Source organism: Oncorhynchus masou, chromosome 24 (genome assembly GCF_036934945.1).
Source record: "Oncorhynchus masou masou isolate Uvic2021 chromosome 24, UVic_Omas_1.1, whole genome shotgun sequence".
NCBI lineage: Eukaryota > Metazoa > Chordata > Actinopteri > Salmoniformes > Salmonidae > Oncorhynchus > Oncorhynchus masou.
This window is the reverse complement of record NC_088235.1, coordinates 32,465,648-32,485,493: the sequence shown is the minus strand read 5'-3', so window position 1 is coordinate 32,485,493 and position 19,846 is coordinate 32,465,648. Positions and strand designations below refer to the sequence as shown.

At 43.0% G+C, this 19,846-nt stretch overlaps 1 protein-coding gene across 2 annotated transcripts in view; it reads left to right on the top strand.

The window, feature by feature from the left end:
• LOC135512056 (adenosine kinase-like) overlaps window positions 1-19,846 on the top strand; it is a 296,146-nt gene that overhangs the window by 267,685 nt on the left and 8,615 nt on the right. The window lies entirely within an intron of this gene.

Genomic DNA, 19,846 nt, shown 5'->3' with positions numbered 1-19,846 from the left:
CTTTATAATGCCTAATCAGTTCTAATCATCTCATATTAATCCTAACAACAACAAAAAAATTCGCGCTCCATTCTATCCATTATTGTAGAGAATTTATAGCCTCGTACGACCATCATGATCTTGTGTGCTTGAATGGTCCATGTAAGGCATGCCTTGACTCACATCTCGCACAATTTCAGAGTATTGGCTTAAATACATGTTGATAGATGATTGCTGTTCACTGAAACAATGCCATGGGAGTCGCTTCAGGGCAACAATATTTACTTTTATTTTAAGCTTGACAATGAATATTGAATGTTACATTTTCTGAGAAAATGATTTGTATGTCCCAAATGGCACCATATTCCTGATATAGTGCACTACTTTTGTGCAGGCTCTAGTCAAAAGTAGTGCACTATATCAGGAATCTGGTGCCATTTTGGACATACAAATCATTTTCTCAGAAAATGTAACATTCAATATTCATTTGTGATAAGCTCTTCTGACAATCATAGTTTAAGAGCGGTTGAAGGAGAGCATGGAACAGGCATTGATTTGGGAAGTAGAATTGTATTTAATGTTTTTGGGCAGATTCAGTCCTTACAGTCCTTAGTAGGGCTGGGAATTGCCAGGGACCTCACGATACAATATGATCACAATACTTGGGTGCCAATACTATATGTATTGCGTTTCTACACTCGGTGGCCAGTTTATTAGGTACACCACCCTGTTCATGAAAATGGTTTACACCAACAGACAGTGTGTCATGTGGCTGTGGCTTGTTACATAAAGCAGGCATTTGGTGACATTCAGTTACTGTTCAATTGAACGTTAGAATGGGCTAAACAAGTGGCCTAAGCAACTTTGAGCGTGGTATTATCGTCAGTGCCAGGCGCGCTGGTTCTAGTGTCTCAGAAACGTTCGGCCTCCTGGGATTTTCACGCACGACAGTGTCTAGGGTTTACCAAAAATGGTGCGACAAATGAAAAACATCCCGTCAGTGGCAGTCCTGTGGGTGAAAACAGCTCGTAGGTGAGAGGTCGAAGGAGAATGGCAAGAATCATGCAAACGAACATCAGGGCTACAAACAGGCCCTATCCTGCCTGGTGTCAACGGTACAGGCTGGTGTCTGTGGTGTAAGGTTGTGGGGAAGGTTTCCCTGGCACACGTTAGGTCCCTTGATGTTTCCATACCCCAAAGAATTCAGGATGTTATGGAGGCAAAGAGGGGTCTGACCCGGTACTAGATGGGTGTACCCGATTTATTACGAATGTAAATGTAATACAATTGGCCCAGTATTGTCCAAGTTAGGGGAGGGTTTGGCCAATGGGGCTTTCCTTGGCTCATGGTGCTCTAGCGACTCATTGTGGGGGCCGGACGCCTGCAAGCTGACTACAGTCGTCAGTTGAATGGTGTTTCCTCTGACATATTGATGTGGTTGGCTTCTGGGTTAAGCGAGCATGTGCTAAGAAGCAGCGAGGCTTGGTGGGTCATGTTTTGGAGAACCCTTTGCCTCTCCTGAGCCCGTTGGGGAGTTGCAACGATGAGAAAAAAATTGCTATTGGATATCAAGAAATTGGGGAGTAGGGGGTAACATTTTATTTTATTTTTACGATGGCATCATCGTATCAGAGCAGGGCTTGGAGTTGCAATCCTGCCTGGGGTAAAGCTATGTGGAGAGAGATGATGGTTTCTGATTACAGCTGGGAGCCTTTGCCTTTGTTGGGAGCCACGGGGTGTCTTTCCTCGTTGCCCTTGCAGTTCAGACTACTGAGACGACCTGCACAGAGAGATACAGTACCAGTCAAATATTTGGACACACATACTCATTCAAGGGTTTTTATTATTTTTTTTTTCTACGTTGTAGAATAATAGTGACGACATCAAAACTATGAAATAACATATATGGAATCATGTAGTAACCAAAAAGTTGTTAATCAAATCAAAATATGTTTTATATTTTAGATTCTGTTGACAGCTTTGCACACTCTTGGCATTCTCTCAACCAGCTTCACCTGGAATACTTTTCCAACAGTCTTGAAGGAGCTCCCATATATATTGAGCACTTATTGGCTGCTTTTCCTTCACTCTGCGGCCCAACTCAGCCCAAACTATCTCAATTGGGTTGAAGTCGGGTGATTGTGGAGGCCAGGTCATCTGATGCATCACTCTCCTTTTTGGTCAAATAGCCCTTACACAGCCTGGAGGTGTGTTGGGTCATTGTCCTATTGAAAAACAAATGCTAGTCCCACTTAGGGTTGCACATTTTGGGGACTATTCAGAGGTGGAATTTTTCAGTGGGAATTAACGGGAATATATGGGAATTAACGGAAATATATTCAAATTAATATTAATATCATTTAAATGTAGTAGTTTTTTTGCATTGGATATATTTACCATATCATATGGAGAAAGAAACAAACATTTTACCTTTTATTTAACCTTTATTTAACTAGTGTCACACCCTGACCTTAGAGAGCCTTTTAATGTCTCATTTTGGTTTGGCCAGGGTGTGATTTGGGGTGGGCATTCTATGTTTTGTTTTTCTATGATTTTGTGTTTCTATATTTTGGCCGGGTATGGTTCTCAATCAGGAACAGCTGTCTATCGTTGTCTCTGATTGGGAACCATACTTAGGTAGCCCTTTTCCCTCCTTTCTTTGTGGGAAGTTGTCTTTGTTTGTAGCACTATAGCACTTAAGCTTCACAGTCATTTTTTTGTATGGTTTATTGTTTTTGTCGGCGTCTTACGAAATAAAGGAATATGTACGCTCAGCACGCTACACTGTGGTCCTCCTCATTCAACGATCGTGACAACTAGGCAAGTCAGTTAAGAACAAATTCTTATTTACAATGACGGCCTACCAAAAGGCAAACGGCCTACTGTGGGGACGGGGGCCTGGGATTTTTTTTAAAACAATGTAAAAAAGACAATATAAATATAGGACAAAACACACATCACGACAAGGGAGACAACACAGCACTACATAAAGAGAGACCTAAGACAACAACATAGCAAGGCAGCAACACATGACAACACAGCATGGTAGCAACACAACATGGTAGCAGCACAAAACATGGTACAAACATTGTTGGGCACAGACAATAGCACAAGGGGCAAGAAGGTAGAGACAACAATACATCACACAAAGCAGCCACAACAGTCAATAAGAGTGTCCATGATAGAGTCTTTGACTGAAGAGATAAAACTGTCCAGTTTGAGTGTTTGTTGCAGCTCGTTCCAGTCGCTAGAGACACCAATACTCCTTAGCCTGCCCACAAGAATGGAATGGTATACTGTATCAAAAGCTTTAGCCAAGTCAATATAAATAGCAGCATAATGTTACTTAGAATCAAGGACAATGGTGACATTATTGAGGACCATTAAGGTTGCAGTGACCCATCCATAACCTGAGCTGACCCAGGTTGCATACTTGAGAGAATACTATAGACATCAAGAAAGCCAGTCAGTTGATTATTGACAAGTTTTTCCAACACTTTTGATAAACAGGGCAAAATAGAAATAGGCATATAACAGTTAGGATCAGCTTGATCTCCCCTTTAAATAAAGGACGAACCGTGGCTGCCTTCTAAGCAATGGGAACCTCCCCAGAAAGGAGACACAGGTTAAAAAGGTTGGAGATTGGCTTGACTATGATAGGTGCAGAAAACTTAAAGAAGAAAGAGTCTAAACCATCTGACCCAGATAGTTTTTTTGGGGTCATGTTTAAGGAGCTCCTTTAGCACCTCGGACTCAGTGACTGCCTGCAGGGAGAAACTTTGTAGCGGGGCAGGGGAAAAGGAGGGAGCAGCATCGGGATAGTCTCATTAGAAGGGGTGGGAGATGAGGAAATGGTAGACGGGCAAGGAGGCGTGGCTGAGTCAAATGGGAATCCTGACTTAATGAAGTGGTGATTAAAGAGCTCAGCGATGTGCTTCTTGTCAGTAACAACCACATCATCAATATTAAGGGGCATGGGCAGCTGTGGGGAGGAGAATTTATTTTCCATGTCTTTAACTGTTTTCCAGAACTTCTTGGGGTTAGACCGACAGAGTAAGAACTGCTCCTTTACGTAACTAACTTTGGCCTCCCGGATAGCCTGAGTGCACTTCTTTGTCTGTTCCTAGGCCGTCATTGAAAATAAGAATTTGTTCTTAACTGACTTGCCTAGTTAAATAAAGGTAAAATAAATAAAATAAAATTGTCAGCCTGAGTATGCATATGCCGAGCCTTTCACTAAATGCCATTCTTCTATCTTCGACAGAAGGGATCAAGCTGATTCTATACCATTTTACAGAGACCAGTTCATGAAGGAAGGCCTGCTCATTAAAGTTGTTTAGCAAATGTCTATGGCAAATCAGGACAGGTCATGTCACTGAGCAGCCATTACGAACACAGGCTGTAAAACAGGTATCACTAAGGTCATTAAGGAAAATGCCAGACTCAAATCAAATCAAATCTAATTTTATTTGTCACATACACATGGTTAGCAGATGTTAATGCGAGTATAGCGAAATGCTTGTGCTTCTAGTTCCGACAATGCAGTAATAACCAACAAGTAATCTAACTAACAATTCCTAAACTACTGTCTTATACACAGTGTAAGGGGATAAAGAATATGTACATAAGGATATATGAATGAGTAATGGTACAGAGCAGCATAGGCAAGATACAGTAGATGGTATCGAGTACAGTATATACATATGAGATGAGTATGTAAACAAAGTGGCATAGTTGAAGTGGCTAGTGAAACATGTATTACATAAGGATGCAGTCGATGATATAGAGTACAGTATATACGTATGCATATGAGATGAATAATGTAGGGTAAGTAACATTATATAAGGTAGCATTGTTTAAAGTGGCTAGTGATATATTTACATCATTTCCCATCAATTCCCATTATTAAAGTGGCTGGAGTTGAGTCAGTGTCAGTGTGTTGGCAGCAGCCACTCAATGTTAGTGGTCGCTGTTTAACAGTCTGATGGTCTTGGGATAGAAGCTGTTTTTCAGTCTCTCGGTCCCAGCTTTGATGCACCTGTACTGACCTCACCTTCTGGATGATAGCGGGGTGAACAGGCAGTGGCTCGGGTGGTTGATGTCCTTGATGATCTTTATGGCCTTCCTGTAACATCGGGTGGTGTAGGTGTCCTGGAGGGCAGGTAGTTTGCCCCGGTGATGCGTTGTACAGACCTCACTACCCTCTTCACGATGCTGTCTGTGTGAGTGGACCAATTCAGTTTGTCTGTGATGTGTATGCCGAGGAACTTAAAACTTGCTACTCTCTCCACTACTGTTCCATCGATGTGGATAGGGGGGTGTTCCCTCTGCTGTTTCCTGAAGTCCACAATCATCCCCTTAGTTTTGTTGACGTTGAGTGTGAGGTTATTTTCCTGACACCACACTCCGAGGGCCCTCACCTCCTCCCTGTAGGCCGTCTCGTCATTGTTGGTAATCAAGCCTACCACTGTTGTGTCGTCCGCAAACTTGATGATTGAGTTGGAGGCGTGCGTGGCCACGCAGTCGTGGGTGAACAGGGAGTACAGGAGAGGGCTCAGAACGCACCCTTGTGGGGCCCCAGTGTTGAGGATCAGCGGTGAGGAGATGTTGTTACCTACCCTCACCACCTGGGGGCGGCCTGTCAGGAAGTCCAGTACCCAGTTGCACAGGGCGGGGTCGAGACCCAGGGTCTCGAGCTTGATGACGAGCTTGGAGGGTACTATGGTGTTGAATGCCGAGCTGTAGTCGATGAACAGCATTCTCACATTGGTATTCCTCTTGTCCAGATGGGTTAGGGCAGTGTGCAGTGTGGTTGAGATTGCATCGTCTGTGGACCTATTTGGGCGGTAAGCAAATTGGAGTGGGTCTAGGGTGTCAGGTAGGGTGGAGGTGATATGGTCCTTGACTAGTCTCTCAAAGCACTTCATGATGACGGAAGTGAGTGCTACGGGGCGGTAGTCGTTTAGCTCAGTTACCTTAGCTTTCTTGGGAACAGGAACAATGGTGGCCCTCTTGAAGCATGTGGGAACAGCAGACTGGTATAGGGATTGATTGAATATGTCCGTAAACACACCAGCCAGCTGGTCTGCGCATGCTCTGAGGGCGCGGCTGGGGATGCCGTCTGGGCCTGCAGTCTTACGAGGGTTAACACGTTTAAATGTTTTACTCACCTCGGCTGCAGTGAAGGAGAGACCGCATGTTTCCGTTGCAGGCCGTGTCAGTGGCACTATATTGTCCTCAAAGCGGGCAAAAAAGTTATTTAGTCTGCCTGGGAGCAAGACATCCTGGTCCGTGACTGGGCTGGATTTCTTCCTGTAGTCCGTGATTGACTGTAGACCCTGCCACATGCCTCTTGTGTCTGAGCCGTTGAATTGAGATTCTACTTTGTCTCTGTACTGACGCTTAGCTTGTTTGATAGCCTTGCGGAGGGAATAGCTGTACTGTTTGTACTCGGTCATGTTACCAGACACCTTGCCCTGATTAAAAGCAGTGGTTCGCGCTTTCAGTTTCACACGAATGCTGCCATCAATCCACGGTTTCTGGTTAGGGAATGTTTTAATCGTTGCTATGGGAACAACATCTTCAACGCACGTTCTAATGAACTCGCACACCGAATCAGCATATTCGTCAATGTTGTTATCTGACGCAATACGATACATGTCCTAGTCCACGTGATGGAAGCAGTCTTGGCGTGTGGAGTCAGCTTGGTCGGACCAGCGTTGGACAGACCTCAGCGTGGGAGCTTCTTGTTTTAGTTTTTGTCTGTAGGCAGGTATCAGCAAAATGGAGTCGTGGTCAGCTTTTCCGAAAGGGGGACGGGGCAGGACCTTATATGCGTCGCGGAAGTTAGAGTAACAGTGATCCAATAATCCTGATACCTATCAGGATTATTTGTGAGGATAACATCGAGGAGAGTAGCTTTTTCTGGGTTTTTGGAGTCATACCTTGTGGGATTGGTAATAATTTGAGAAAGATTTAGGGGGTCCCATTGCTTTAGGACTTGGTAGGTGGTTTAAGCATGTCCCCGTTTAGGTTGCCAAGCAGGACAAATTCAGACTTAGTGTAAGGAGACAGGAGAGAGCTTAGGGCAGGTAGGGCACAGGCCGGTGCTGATGTAGGACGATAGCACCCATCAACAGTCAGTCAAGAGCATTTTGAAAGTTTAATGCTTAAAACCAGCAAATGAAATTGTTTGGGGACAGACTTGGTGGAGACAACTGAGCACTGAAGGTGATCCTTGGTAAAGATTGCCACTTCCCAACCGTTGGAAGATCTGTCTTGCCGAAAAAGGTTATAACCAGAAAGGTTAACATCAGTATCAAAACACTCTTCCTTAACCATGTCTCAGTAATGGACAACACATCTGGATTGGAGCTGTGAACCCACACTTTCAAATGATCCATTTTATGTAATAAGCTTCTCGTGTTAGCGTGTAGAAAACCCAGGCTTTCACGAAAGCAGAAATCAGTGAAGCAGATATCAGAGCACAAGTCAGAATTGGGGCTAGCAACGGTAGCTGTACCAGGGTGTATGTGCACATTTCCAGATATAATCAACAGTAATACAATCAAGGCATGGCATAGGACAGGGAGAGATCTGCATTGCTGATTTATGACATCTGAATGTGCATCAGATGGCAACAAGATCATATTGTATAGCAATTTCATCAGGTAACATGAATACAAAGCCGGCAAGAGATGGTTAGAATGGGATGGGAGGCCAAATGTCTGTGTAACCAATAGATTGTCAGAGTCCCGAGTGTGAGAACAAACATAGTCTGTCCCACGGTTGGGTAAATAAAGTTTGTCGTGAACAAAGTATGCAGGAGTCAAGAGGCAAATAGCAAAATAGCAAAATGCACAATAGTTTTATATATACCTGTATATATAACGACTTGGGGCTCGACATTGTAAGTCCCATTTCTCCTTCTCCCAAATCCAGATAGCTGATGTTTTGAAAGAGCTGCAAAAGCTGGACCCCTACAAATCAACCGGGCCAGACAATCTGGACCCTTTCTTTCTAAAATGATCTGCCGAAATTGTTGTAACGCCTATTACTAGCCTGTTCAACCTCTCTTTCGTGTCGTCTGAGATTCCCAAAGATTAGAAAGCAGCTGCGGTCATCCCCCTCTTCAAAGGGGGGGACACTCTTGACCCAAACTGCTACAGACCAATATCTATCCTACCCTGCTTTTCTAAGTTCTTCGAGAGCCAAGTCAGGAAACAGATTACCGACCATTTCGAATACCACCGCACCTTCTCCGCTATGCAATCTGGTTTCAGAGCTGGTCATGGGTGCACCTCAGCCACGCTCAAGGTCCTAAACGATATCTTAACCGCCATTGATAAGAAACATTACTGTGCAGCCGTATTCATTGACCTGGCAAGGGTTTCGACTCTGTCAATCACCACATCCTCATCGGCAGACTCAATAGCCTTGGTTTCTCAAATGATTGCCTCGCCTGGTTTACCAACTACTTCTCTGATAGAGTTTAGTGTGTCAAATCGGAAGGGCCTGTTGTCCGGGCCTCTGGCAGTCTCTATGGGGGTGCCACAGGGTTAAATTCTTGGGCCGACTCTCTTCTCTGTATACATCAATGATGTCGCTCTTGCTGCTGGTGATTCTCTGATCCACCTCTACGCAGACGACACCATTCTGTATACTTCTGGCTCTTCTTTGGACACTGCGTTAACAACCCTCCAGACGAACTTCAATGCCATACAACTCTCCTTCCGTGGCTTCCAACTGCTCTTAAATACAAGTAAAACGAAATGCATGCTCTTCAACCGATCGTTGCCTGTACCTGCCTGCCCGTCCAGCATCACTACTCTGGACAGTTCTGACTTAGAATATGTGGACAACTACAAAGACCTAGGTGTCTGGTGAGACTGTAAACTCTCCTTCTAGACTCACATGAAACATCTCCAATCCAAAGTTAAATCTAGACTTGGCTTCCTATTTTGCAACAAAGCATCCTTCACTCATGCTTCCAAACATACCCTCGTAAAACTGACCATCCTACCGATCCTCGACTTCGGCGATTTACAAAATAGCCTCCAATACCCTACTCAATAAATTGGATGCAGTCTATCACAGTGCTATCCGTTTTGTCACCAAAGCCCCATATACTACCCACCACTGTGACCTGTACGCTCTCGTTGGTTGGCCCTCGCTTCATACTCGTCGCCAAACCCCCTGGCTCCAGGTCATTTACAAGACCCTGCTTGGTAAAGTCCCCCCTTATCTCATCTCGCTGGTCACCATAGCAGCACCCACTCTTAGCACGCGCTCCAGCAGGTATATCTCTCTGGTCACTCCCAAAGCCAATTCCTCCTTTGGCCGCCTCTCCTTCCAGGTCTCTGCTGCCAATGACTGGAATGAACTACAAAAATCTTTGAAACTGGAAACACTTATCTCCCTCACTAGCTTTAATAAGCACCAGCTGTCAGAGCAGCTCACAGATTACTGCACCTGCACATAGCCCATCTATAATTTGGCCCAAACAACTACCTCTTCCTCTACTGTATTTATTTATTTTGCTCCTTTGCACCCTATTATTACCGCTTTGCACATTCTTCCACTGCAAATCTACCATTCCAGTGTTTTACTTGCTATATTGTATTTACTTCGAGCATGGCTTATTTTTGCCTTTACCTCCCTTATCTCACCTCATTTGCTCACATTGTATATAGACTTATTTTTCTACAATATTATTGACTGTATGTTTGTTTTACTCCATGTGTAACTCTGTGTTGTTTTATGTGTCGAACTGCTTTGCTTTATCTTGGCCAGGTCGCAATTGTAAATGAGAACTTGTTCTAAACTTGCCTACCTGGTTAAATAAAGATGAATAAATAAATAAATAAAGTTCAGAGTCACTCGTCCTTACAGTGATTGAATGCTGGAGGCGAGTGAAAGCTCAGGAGTGAGGGGTGAGTGTGGTGGGGGTACCTGTATCAGACAGGGGGAGACAGGCCAGGGCAGACGGTGAACAGATCGCCAGGTGGAATCCAAGCAGCAGGTAATGGGAGTAGGTGTTACACCCATGTGGGAGAAGCTTTTATTTCTGGAGGCAGATTTCTTGTAGAAAATGCCAGTTAATGGACTTTGAACAGCAGGAGGGGGCTTCAGAGGATGCTTCAAAGACTCCTGCCACTTGTTGAGCTCAAAGGCCTTGACACCTTTTACTTCACACATTCGTGCTAATTGAATTTGTATTTGGTCTGTCCTTGCAAGCCTGGCAGCCTTAACTCAGCATTCAGTCCCCACAAAATAAAATATATAATTGTAATGTACTTTATTTTTTATTTTTTTATTCTTGGCTTTCAAAATAGCATCAGACCAAACGAACACTACTCACTCAGTTCCAAGTTGGACAGTATACTCAGGTCTCTGCTGTTTGTTTGCTTGAGCACCCTTGTTATAGCTTGAAAAAAGAAAACCTTTGAAGCAATAATCAGACCAGTTGCACTCTGAGGCGGTTGATGTTGGTGGGATTTGGAGGATGATGGAGGCAACAGGGGAAAGAGCCTCAGATTCACAAAGTCCCTTCCACCAGGTGGCTGATGAGATATGTTGGCACGACTGTCATATTGCATCTCCATCCTAAAGCTCTTGCTTGGAAGTGTACTTTGCCAGACTGCCAAGAACCTGACTCTCATCCAGGCCAAGGTGGCGAGACACGGTAGTGTTAACACCATAGGCCTTGTTGATCTCTGCACCAGACAGGATGCTCTTGCCAACGTACTTTGGGTCCAACATGTGCACTGCGGCGTGTATGGGCTTCAGGCAGAAGTCATCACACTTTTTGATGTATTTCGGAACTCCAGTGTCCTCTGCTTGGAGCAACAGTGAAGTGGGCAGGGCAGTACGGACTTCCTCTTTTACATTCCGTGCAATGTCTACTGCTATAGGTTTCAGGAGTTTCAGGCTTCTTACCACTCTCTCCCAAAATACATCATCCAGGAGGATCCTCTTGATGGGGCTGTCCATATCGGCAGACTGTGATATGGCCATTTCTTGGAGAGACTCCTTCCCCTCCTGGAGACTGTCAAACATGATGACAACACCAGCTTCAATGTGGTGCTCTTATTCTTCTCACTTTGCTTGGTGAGGTAGATTGCTGCTGTAACTTGATGACCCTTCACATACCTAACCATTTCCTTGGCTCTCTTGTAGAGTGTATACATTGTTTTCAGTGCCATGATGTCCTTGAGGAGCCGATTCAATGCATGAGCTGCACAGGAAATGGGTGTGATGTGAGGGTAGGACTCCTCCACTTTAGACCAAGCATAGGCTGTTCTCTCTGCTACCGCATGGCAAGCGGTACCGGGGTGCCAAGTCTAGGACAAAAAGGCTTCTCAACAGTTTTTACCCCCATAAGACTCCTGGACAGGTAATCAAATGGCTACCCGGACTATTTGCAGTGTGTGCCCCCTCAATCCTTCTTTTACGCTGCTGCTACTCTCTGTTTATCATATATGCATAGTCACCTTAACTATACATTCATGTACATGCTACCTCAATTGGCCCGACCAACCAATGCTCCTGCACATTGGCTAACCGGGCTATCTGCATTGTGTCCCGCCACCCACCACCCGCCAACCCCTCTTTTACGCTATTGCTACTCTCTGTTCGTCATATATGCATCGTCACTTTAACCATATCTACATGTACATACTACCTCAATCAGCCCGACTCACCAGTGTCGCTACTATATATAGCCTCGCTACTGTTATTTTTAAAATCAAATCAAATCAAATTTTATTTGTCACATACACATGGTTAGCAGATGTTAATGCGAGTGTAGCGAAATGCTTGTGCTTCTAGTTCCGACAATGCAGTAATAACCAACAAGTAATCTAACTAACAATTCCAAAACTACTGTCTTATACACACAAGTGTAGGGGGATAAAGAATATGTACATAAAGATATATGAATGAGTAATGGTACAGAGCGGCATAGGCAAGATACAGTAGATGGTATCGAGTACAGTATATACATATGAGATGAGTATGTAAACAAAGTGGCATAGTTGAAGTGGCTAGTGATACATGTATTACATAAAGATGCAGTAGATGATATAGAGTACAGTATATACGTATACATATGAGATGAATAATGTAGGGTATGTAAAAATTATATTATAGGTAGCATTGTTTAAAGTGGCTAGTGATATATTTTACATCATTTCCCATCAATTCCCATTATTAAAGTGGCTGGAGTTGAGTCAGTGTGTTGGCAGCAGCCACTCAATGTTAGTGGTTGCTGTTTAACAGTCTGATGGCCTTGAGATAGAAGCTGTTTTTCAGTCTCTCGGTCCCAGCTTTGATGCACCTGTACTGACCTCGCCTTCTGGATGATAGCGGGGTGAACAGGCAGTGGCTTGGGTGGTTGTTGTCCTTGATGATCTTTATGGCCTTCCTGTAACATCGGGTGGTGTAGGTGTCCTGGAGGGCAGGTAGTTTGCCCCAGGTGATGCGTTGTGCAGACCTCACTACCGTCTGGAGAGCCTTACGGTTGTGGGCGGAGCAGTTGCCGTACCAGGCGGTGATACAGCCCGCCAGGATGCTCTCGATTGTGCATCTGTAGAAGTTTGTGAGTGCTTTTGGTGACAAGCTGAATTTCTTCAGCCTCCTGAGGTTGAAGAGGCGCTGCTGCGCCTTCTTCACGATGCTGTCGGTGTGGGTGGACCAATTCAGTTTGTCTGTGATGTGTATGCCGAGGAACTCAAAACTTACTACCCTCTCCACTACTGTTCCATTGATGTGGATAGGGGGGTGTTCCCTCTGCTGTTTCCTGAAGTCCACAATCATCTCCTTAGTTTTGTTGACGTTGAGTGTGAGGTTATTTTCCTGACACCACACTCCGAGGGCCCTCACCTCCTCCCCGTAGGCCGCCTCGTCGTTGTTGGTAATCAAGCCTACCACTGTTGTGTCGTCCGCAAACTTGATGATTGAGTTGGAGGCGTGCGTGGCCACGCAGTCGTGGGTGAACAGGGAGTACAGGAAAGGGCTCAGAACGCACCCTTGTGGGGCCCCAATGTTGAGAATCAGCGGGGTGGAGATGTTGTTGCCTACCCTCACCACCTGGGGGCAGCCCGTCAGGAAGTCCAGTACCCAGTTGCACAGGGCGGGGTCGAGACCCAGGGTCTCGAGCTTGATGACGAGCTTGGAAGGTACTATGGTGTTAAATGCCGAGCTGTAGTCGATGAACAGCATTCTCACATAGGTATTCCTCTTGTCCAGATGGGTTAGGGAAGTGTGCAGTGTGGTTGAGATTGCATTGTCTGTGGACCTATTTGGGCGGTAAGCAAATTGGAGTGGGTCTAGGGAGTCAGGTGGGGTGGAGGTGATATGGTCCTTGACTAGTCTCTCAAAGCACTTCATGATGACGGAAGTGAGTGCTTCGGGCGGTAGTCGTTTAGCTCAGTTACCTTAGCTTTCTTGGGAACAGGAACAATGGTGGCCCTCTTGAAGCATGTGGGAACAGTAGACTGGTATAGGGATTGATTGAATATGTCCATAAACACACCAGCCAGCTGGTCTGCGCATGCTCTGAGGACGCGGCTGGGGATGCCGTCTGGGCCTGCAGTCTTGCGAGGGTTAACACGTTTAAATGTTTTACTCACCTCGGCTGCAGTGAAGGAGATGCCGCATGTTTTGGTTGCAGGCCGTGTCAGTGGCACTGTATTGTCCTCAAAGCGGGCAAAAAAGTTATTTTGTCTGCCTGGGAGCAAGACATCCTGGTCCGTGACGGGGCTGGTTTTCTTTTTGTAATCCGTGATTGACTGTAGACCCTGCCACATACCTCTTGTGTCTGAGCCATTGAATTGAGATTCTAACTGTCTTTTTACTGTTGTTTTTATTTCTTTACCTACCTATTGTTCACCTTATACCTTTTTTTGCACTATCACTGTAAGGTCTACAGCTGTTGTATTCGACGCACGTGGCAAATAAACTTTGATTTGATTTGATAGTGCCCATGGCATTTTCCTGTGAAGATGAGAGAATTTGTTTTTTTAAACCCATTAAATTCCATGTACAGATAAATAGTTAAGCAGTTAGACTAAACAACTCCTTTGTAAGATAAATGTTTTCAAATGAAACATGTATGGAAACAGGTGAATTAACACTCCTTAGCAGGCTCAAGCAAGCTAAATTCAACATGGTTGCAAAAACTAACTAGCCGAAATTATTTAAACATACTTTGCTGTAGGCTACTATTTACTAGTTAACAAAAAATAATGTATGTCATATAAAATATATTCAACCCACCCAGTATTGTAATCGAAACTTACCAGAAAGCATGTAGTCTTTGGCACACTACTACAGTGTAGTAGTTTGGGCTCAATAGCATCTCATTTGTGTGCAAGATCTTGAGAATCAGCTGTACATGTGATGGAAGAATGCACTGTTCATGCACTGTGCATGCAGAGTGTTGCAATTCCATTGAATTGGGGATAGTTTAACCAAAATATGCCACAAGACCTAGAATTTTGTAATCCACAAAAAAGGTTCACTGTTATAAGCTAACTTTTTTGATGAATTTAAGCAAAATTTACAAAATTCCAGGGCTTAACTTCCCAAGGAAAATTTCCAGGAAAATTCTGGAAATTATCCGGAAATTATCCCTTTGCAACCCTAGTCCCATTAAGTGCAAACCAGATGGGATGGCGTATTGAATTCACCAATTTGTAAGTCGCTCTGGATAAGAGCGTCTGCTAAATGACTTAAATGTAAATGTAAATGTAATTCTGTGGTAGGTATGCTGGTTAAGTGTGCCGTGAATTCTAAATAAATCACTGACAGATTTCCACCGGTCTAATGTCCATTGCTCGTGTTTCTTGGCCCAAGCAAGTCTCTTCTTATTATTGGTGTCCTTTACTAGTGGTTTCTTTGCAGCAATTCAACCATGAAGGCCTGGTTCACGTGGTCTCCTCTGAACAGTTGATGTTGAGATGTGTCTGTTACTTGAACTCTGTGAAGCATTTATTTGTCTGAACTCTGTTTCTTCCTTTCCCATGGCGGTCCTCATGAGAGCCAGTTTCATCATAGTGCTTGACAGTTTTTGCGACTGCACTCGAAGAAACGTTCAAAGTTCTTGAAAATGTTCCGCATTGACTGACCTTCATCTCTAAGAGTAATGATTGACTGTCATTTCTCTTTGCTTATTTTAGCTGTGCTTGCCAAAATATGGACTTGGTCTTTTACCGAATAGGGTTATCTTCTGTATACCACCCCTACCTTGTCACAACACAACTGATTGGCTCAAACGCATTAAGAAGGAAAGACATTCCACAAAATAATTTTTAACAAGGCACACCTGTTAATTGAAAATCATTCCAGGTGACATCAAGGAAAAGGTTGGCTCCTTTGAAAAATATCAAATATAAAATAGATTTAGATTTATTTAACACTTCTTTGGTTACTACATGATTCGATATGTGTTATTTCATAGTGTTGATGTCTTCAATATTATTCCAAAATGTTTAAAAAAAATTCAATATAGAAAAACCCTTGAATGAGTAGGTGTGTCCAAACTTTTGACTGGTACTGTGTATATATATATACACACTCAACTACACAAACACACACACACACACACAAAGTGCACATGGAGGTTGGGGAAAGAAGGCCTCAGGTGAAGACTGGAACATATAGTATCACTTATCACAGGGGACTGACTGCAGGCAAGAGAAACACAAGTACAGTACCACTACTACTCTAGACACAGGATATGATCGGAATGCTACAGACTGCTCTTAAATATAGAGGATCAAACAAATACGCCCTCCTCCATCTGTCGGCAAGCTGAATTAATCATAGAGTTAATATTAGGCTAATATTTCTTATTTGGAAATTGATAACATTATTATTAAATCAAATGTCATAAGGGGTATTGTTAAGCAATGTTACAATGTAAATGTATGCGCATCATTCTCTTACTTCAGACTAATGGCATTGTACTGTGTCGGGCTAATAAGGGAATTTGGGGATTTGTCATTGTTCAGTAGAAGTCAAGTGTTATTGGAAGTAGCTCCCCTGTTTTTCTTTTCGTGAACATTTGAATAGTATCTTCTTCAGTAGTGGAATCCTCTAGGCTCTCCGCTCTAAGCTTCAAGAGAAAATGAAGCCATCCATTGTGTTGCAGGTGTTTCATAGTGATGGATAATGCCTGCCTGGTTCTCTCATTGCTCCTGTATGAAGACAGAGCTGTGTGCCTTAGTCTGTGGCTTTATATAAAATACATGATGAATGCAATGTGTTATCGATGTCATCTACAAAGGCAAACATGATGAATGTCAGATCATGATTTCACATGTGGAAAATCATATGATTTCACATGTGACATTTCTAAGTTTTTCCACATTGAAACCATGTGTTTTTTTAACACTTCACGTGATGATATTTTGCATAACCTTTGACATGTGTATACACATTTTTACATGAGATGTCACAGGTAATTTCCTGCAAAGAGCATTGTGTTTTCAACTTATTTGACTACATTGTGTATGTTTATTTAAACAGTAACTTGTCCTTACATGGGATTTGAATTCACAGCCTTTTGGGTCACAGTATTGTGCTCTTCCTGTTACACCACCATGTCTATCTCAACAACAGATTTCACCTGTATTCCTACACTTTTGACTTCAAAGTAAATCTCAGCTTAGTTAAAAAATACACAAGAAAAAAATATTATATTTATCATAGTGATTAATGTATAATATTAAACCAACATTAGACAACTATACACCAACATTAGACATCTACACAGAAAACCCTCAAATTGCTGAAATAAGTAAATCAAATCAATGATGAGAGAATATTCAGAATAACTGATAACTAAAATACCAGTGCAGATGACACTATTGCTAAGTGCAGAGATGTATTATAGGTAATGAATGTGTATGCAAATGCTACAGACTTTGTGGCGCAGCAGAAAGTTCAGTGTACACCAAACCCCAGAGGTTGAGTTCAACTCCCAGGTGGGGTCTTTCTTTTGCTAAACAGTGATAACACGTGAAATGTCACGAAGTGTTCCAAAAACACATTTTCACATGTGAAATATCACAAGATCTTGTGACTGAATGGCGATAAATATATAGCCATTCTCCAATATGTCCATAGATCTTGTGACTCAGCAGAAACTTCAAGTAGCTAGAAACCCAGAGGTTGTGAGTTCAAATCCCAAGTGTGGTTGAGTCTTAAGTAAGCAGCATACTGTACTGTCCTTTAACATTAATACCTTCATTTAGCTGTAAAAATACTGTAATTGGTTGTAGATTTACCATATTTTCACCGCAACTAGACAAAAACCTCCAGGGTACCATGACACAACATTCTAAGAATGTCCTAAAAAGGTCTTTGGAACAAAATGGGAACTAAACATAACCTGCAGGGGACCATGACTGTTTAATTGAATGAATGTAAATGATGCCTTTTAAAGTAAATTATTTTGGGCTTTCATGTGCTCAAATGTTGTTGCGTGTAATATATTGTTATCTCATGTTGAAATGTTTTATCCCCATTTCACATTTATTTAGCATTAATTTCACATGAGATCATGTGCTTACATGTTGTCACATGTAGTTTTATGTTATCACATTGTTTCACATATTGCTTCACATGTTGTCAAATGTTAATCACATTAACTTCACATTAAATCACATGTGATCACGTGAAATGAATGTGTTTTTTTCCCTAAGGGAGTGGAATGTGTTGATATGTTAGTTGCTGTGGGACGGGAGCAGAGTGAACTGTACAGTAGTACTAGCAGGGAGGAAACTGTAGTTTAATTACACTCTGTGTGTGTGTGTGTGTGTGTGTGTGTGTGTGTGTGTGTGTGTGTGTGTGTGTGTGTGTGTGTGTGTGTGTGTGTGTGTGTGTGTGTGTGTGTGTGTGTGTGTGTGTGTGCACGTGCACGTGCACGTGCGTGCAGAGCCAAATAAATGTTGATGTAAAAAGAGAATTAAAGATGTTTCCCAGAAGAGGCTCTCTAATAAACTTGATCTGTCATTTTGTTTGCAATTTGATCATTTGCCACCCTCTGCACGTCACCTAAGACAGTACAGTATGAAGATAGGCAGAAACTGCCAGGTCACACTTGTAGGACATGTCAGGGTGGCGTTGGCTAGCTAAGCTCATGCGTGGAAACATGTCATCAGGTCTAACGGTCTTCTCGTGCCAGACTACGCATGCACAAGCAATCAAATCAAAGGCAGTCCTTTGATATAAGTTTTTTTTTTAACGAAAATGAAAACGTGTCAGTTTGTCACTTTCACGAGGTTGGAGTAATAACATGTTAAACTACTTAACACATTGGCTCGAATCTAGATTGTGCCTTTCGATTTCAGGAACTACAGAAAAAATGTTTTGCTTCTCTCATTGACTTCTCAAACCCCAAACTTCAGCTTCCCGGAAGTCTTGCAATGTTCCACATCACGTTCAACCATTTTACAGTTATTAAGGATAGAGGGAGAATTAAGAGAATCCATTTCCCCTGTGGTATAATTGTCAGACAATTTGATATTGTCATCTTTCTTTCCACTGCCCTTCACTTGGGTAATGAACTGCCTCTTTCATCACATCCTACCATCAATCAAGGCCCAGGTCAAAAGTAGTCCACTATATAGGGAATAGGGTGCCATTGGGAACATGGCCTAAACCTGCCTAATGTGCCTAGTCTAGTGTCAAGTTAGAGCTAGCTATGTAAGTTGCTCTTCTTTATTTAGCAGCCACAGCCAATCTAGCCACTGAGCCAGCCACTGCCAATCTAGCCACTGACACTGCTGAACTACACTGCACTTTTGGTTATAGACCCATTAAAGCACTGATTAAGATGACTGTGCCCTGAACCTTAACGGTGCAGGAGATTTAATAAACGATCGTTGAGCAGAGAGAGGGCTGCTGCTCTAATCGCTGATAAGGGCCAGATAGATAAAGCCTGACAAGGCTCGCTTTATAGTGCACTAGGGCATATAGGGCTCTGGTCAAAAGCAGTGCAGTATACAAGGAATTGGATGCCATTCAGGACGCAGCCTATCTCTCCAGTGGGGTTTTAAGGCTCTCAGGGGCTAAGGCAAGGCAGCCAGGAAAGCAGGCTGGGGCTCAGAGGGTTTTAACTGTGTGAAATAAGACTAGGTCTATCTACTACTCGTGTTAATCAAATAATGTAGAGTCATACCAAGCCACAGTGGACCGAAGCTCTAGGCCTATAGGGCAGAAGCTGGATTGTATGTTTTATTTTGAACACTTCCTAGTAAAATGCACCTGGGCCTGTATTCTCAGAGTACGAGTGCTGATCTAGGATGAGGTCCCCCTGTCCATGTAATCATGGTATTCAATATGATTTCAGAATCAAAATCACCTTTATTCAACAAGTACATTTAAATATACCCTGAATTTGATTTGGTGAAATGGTGCACCCACAGTAAACAGAATCAAAAGACAGAATAAAGATGATAAACACAATCAACCGAATATATTGACAAATAATTCCAGAATCTACACTACAAACACTGTACATGGCAAATATAGATCATAATGAATATGATTGCATGGACAGTGTGGGACCTGATCCTAAATCAGCACTTACTCTGATGTGCTGCTTTATGCATACGGGCTGCCCTGTTAGTATTCCCTATTCCAGCGAGAGATGGAATCAATTAGCAGCTGACTGTGTGGGTGAACTCTACTCTTATCTGTGGCATCTCGCATCAGGGTTTACTCTCACCAAAGGGATATTGGTCTACTCATCTTTTTGCCTGTGGGTATAAATACAGTCATATGTTTTAGTTTTTTAGAACTCAACTGTGAATAAAGATGTTGCTGGTTATGACACAGAAACAGATTGAATGTCAACGTG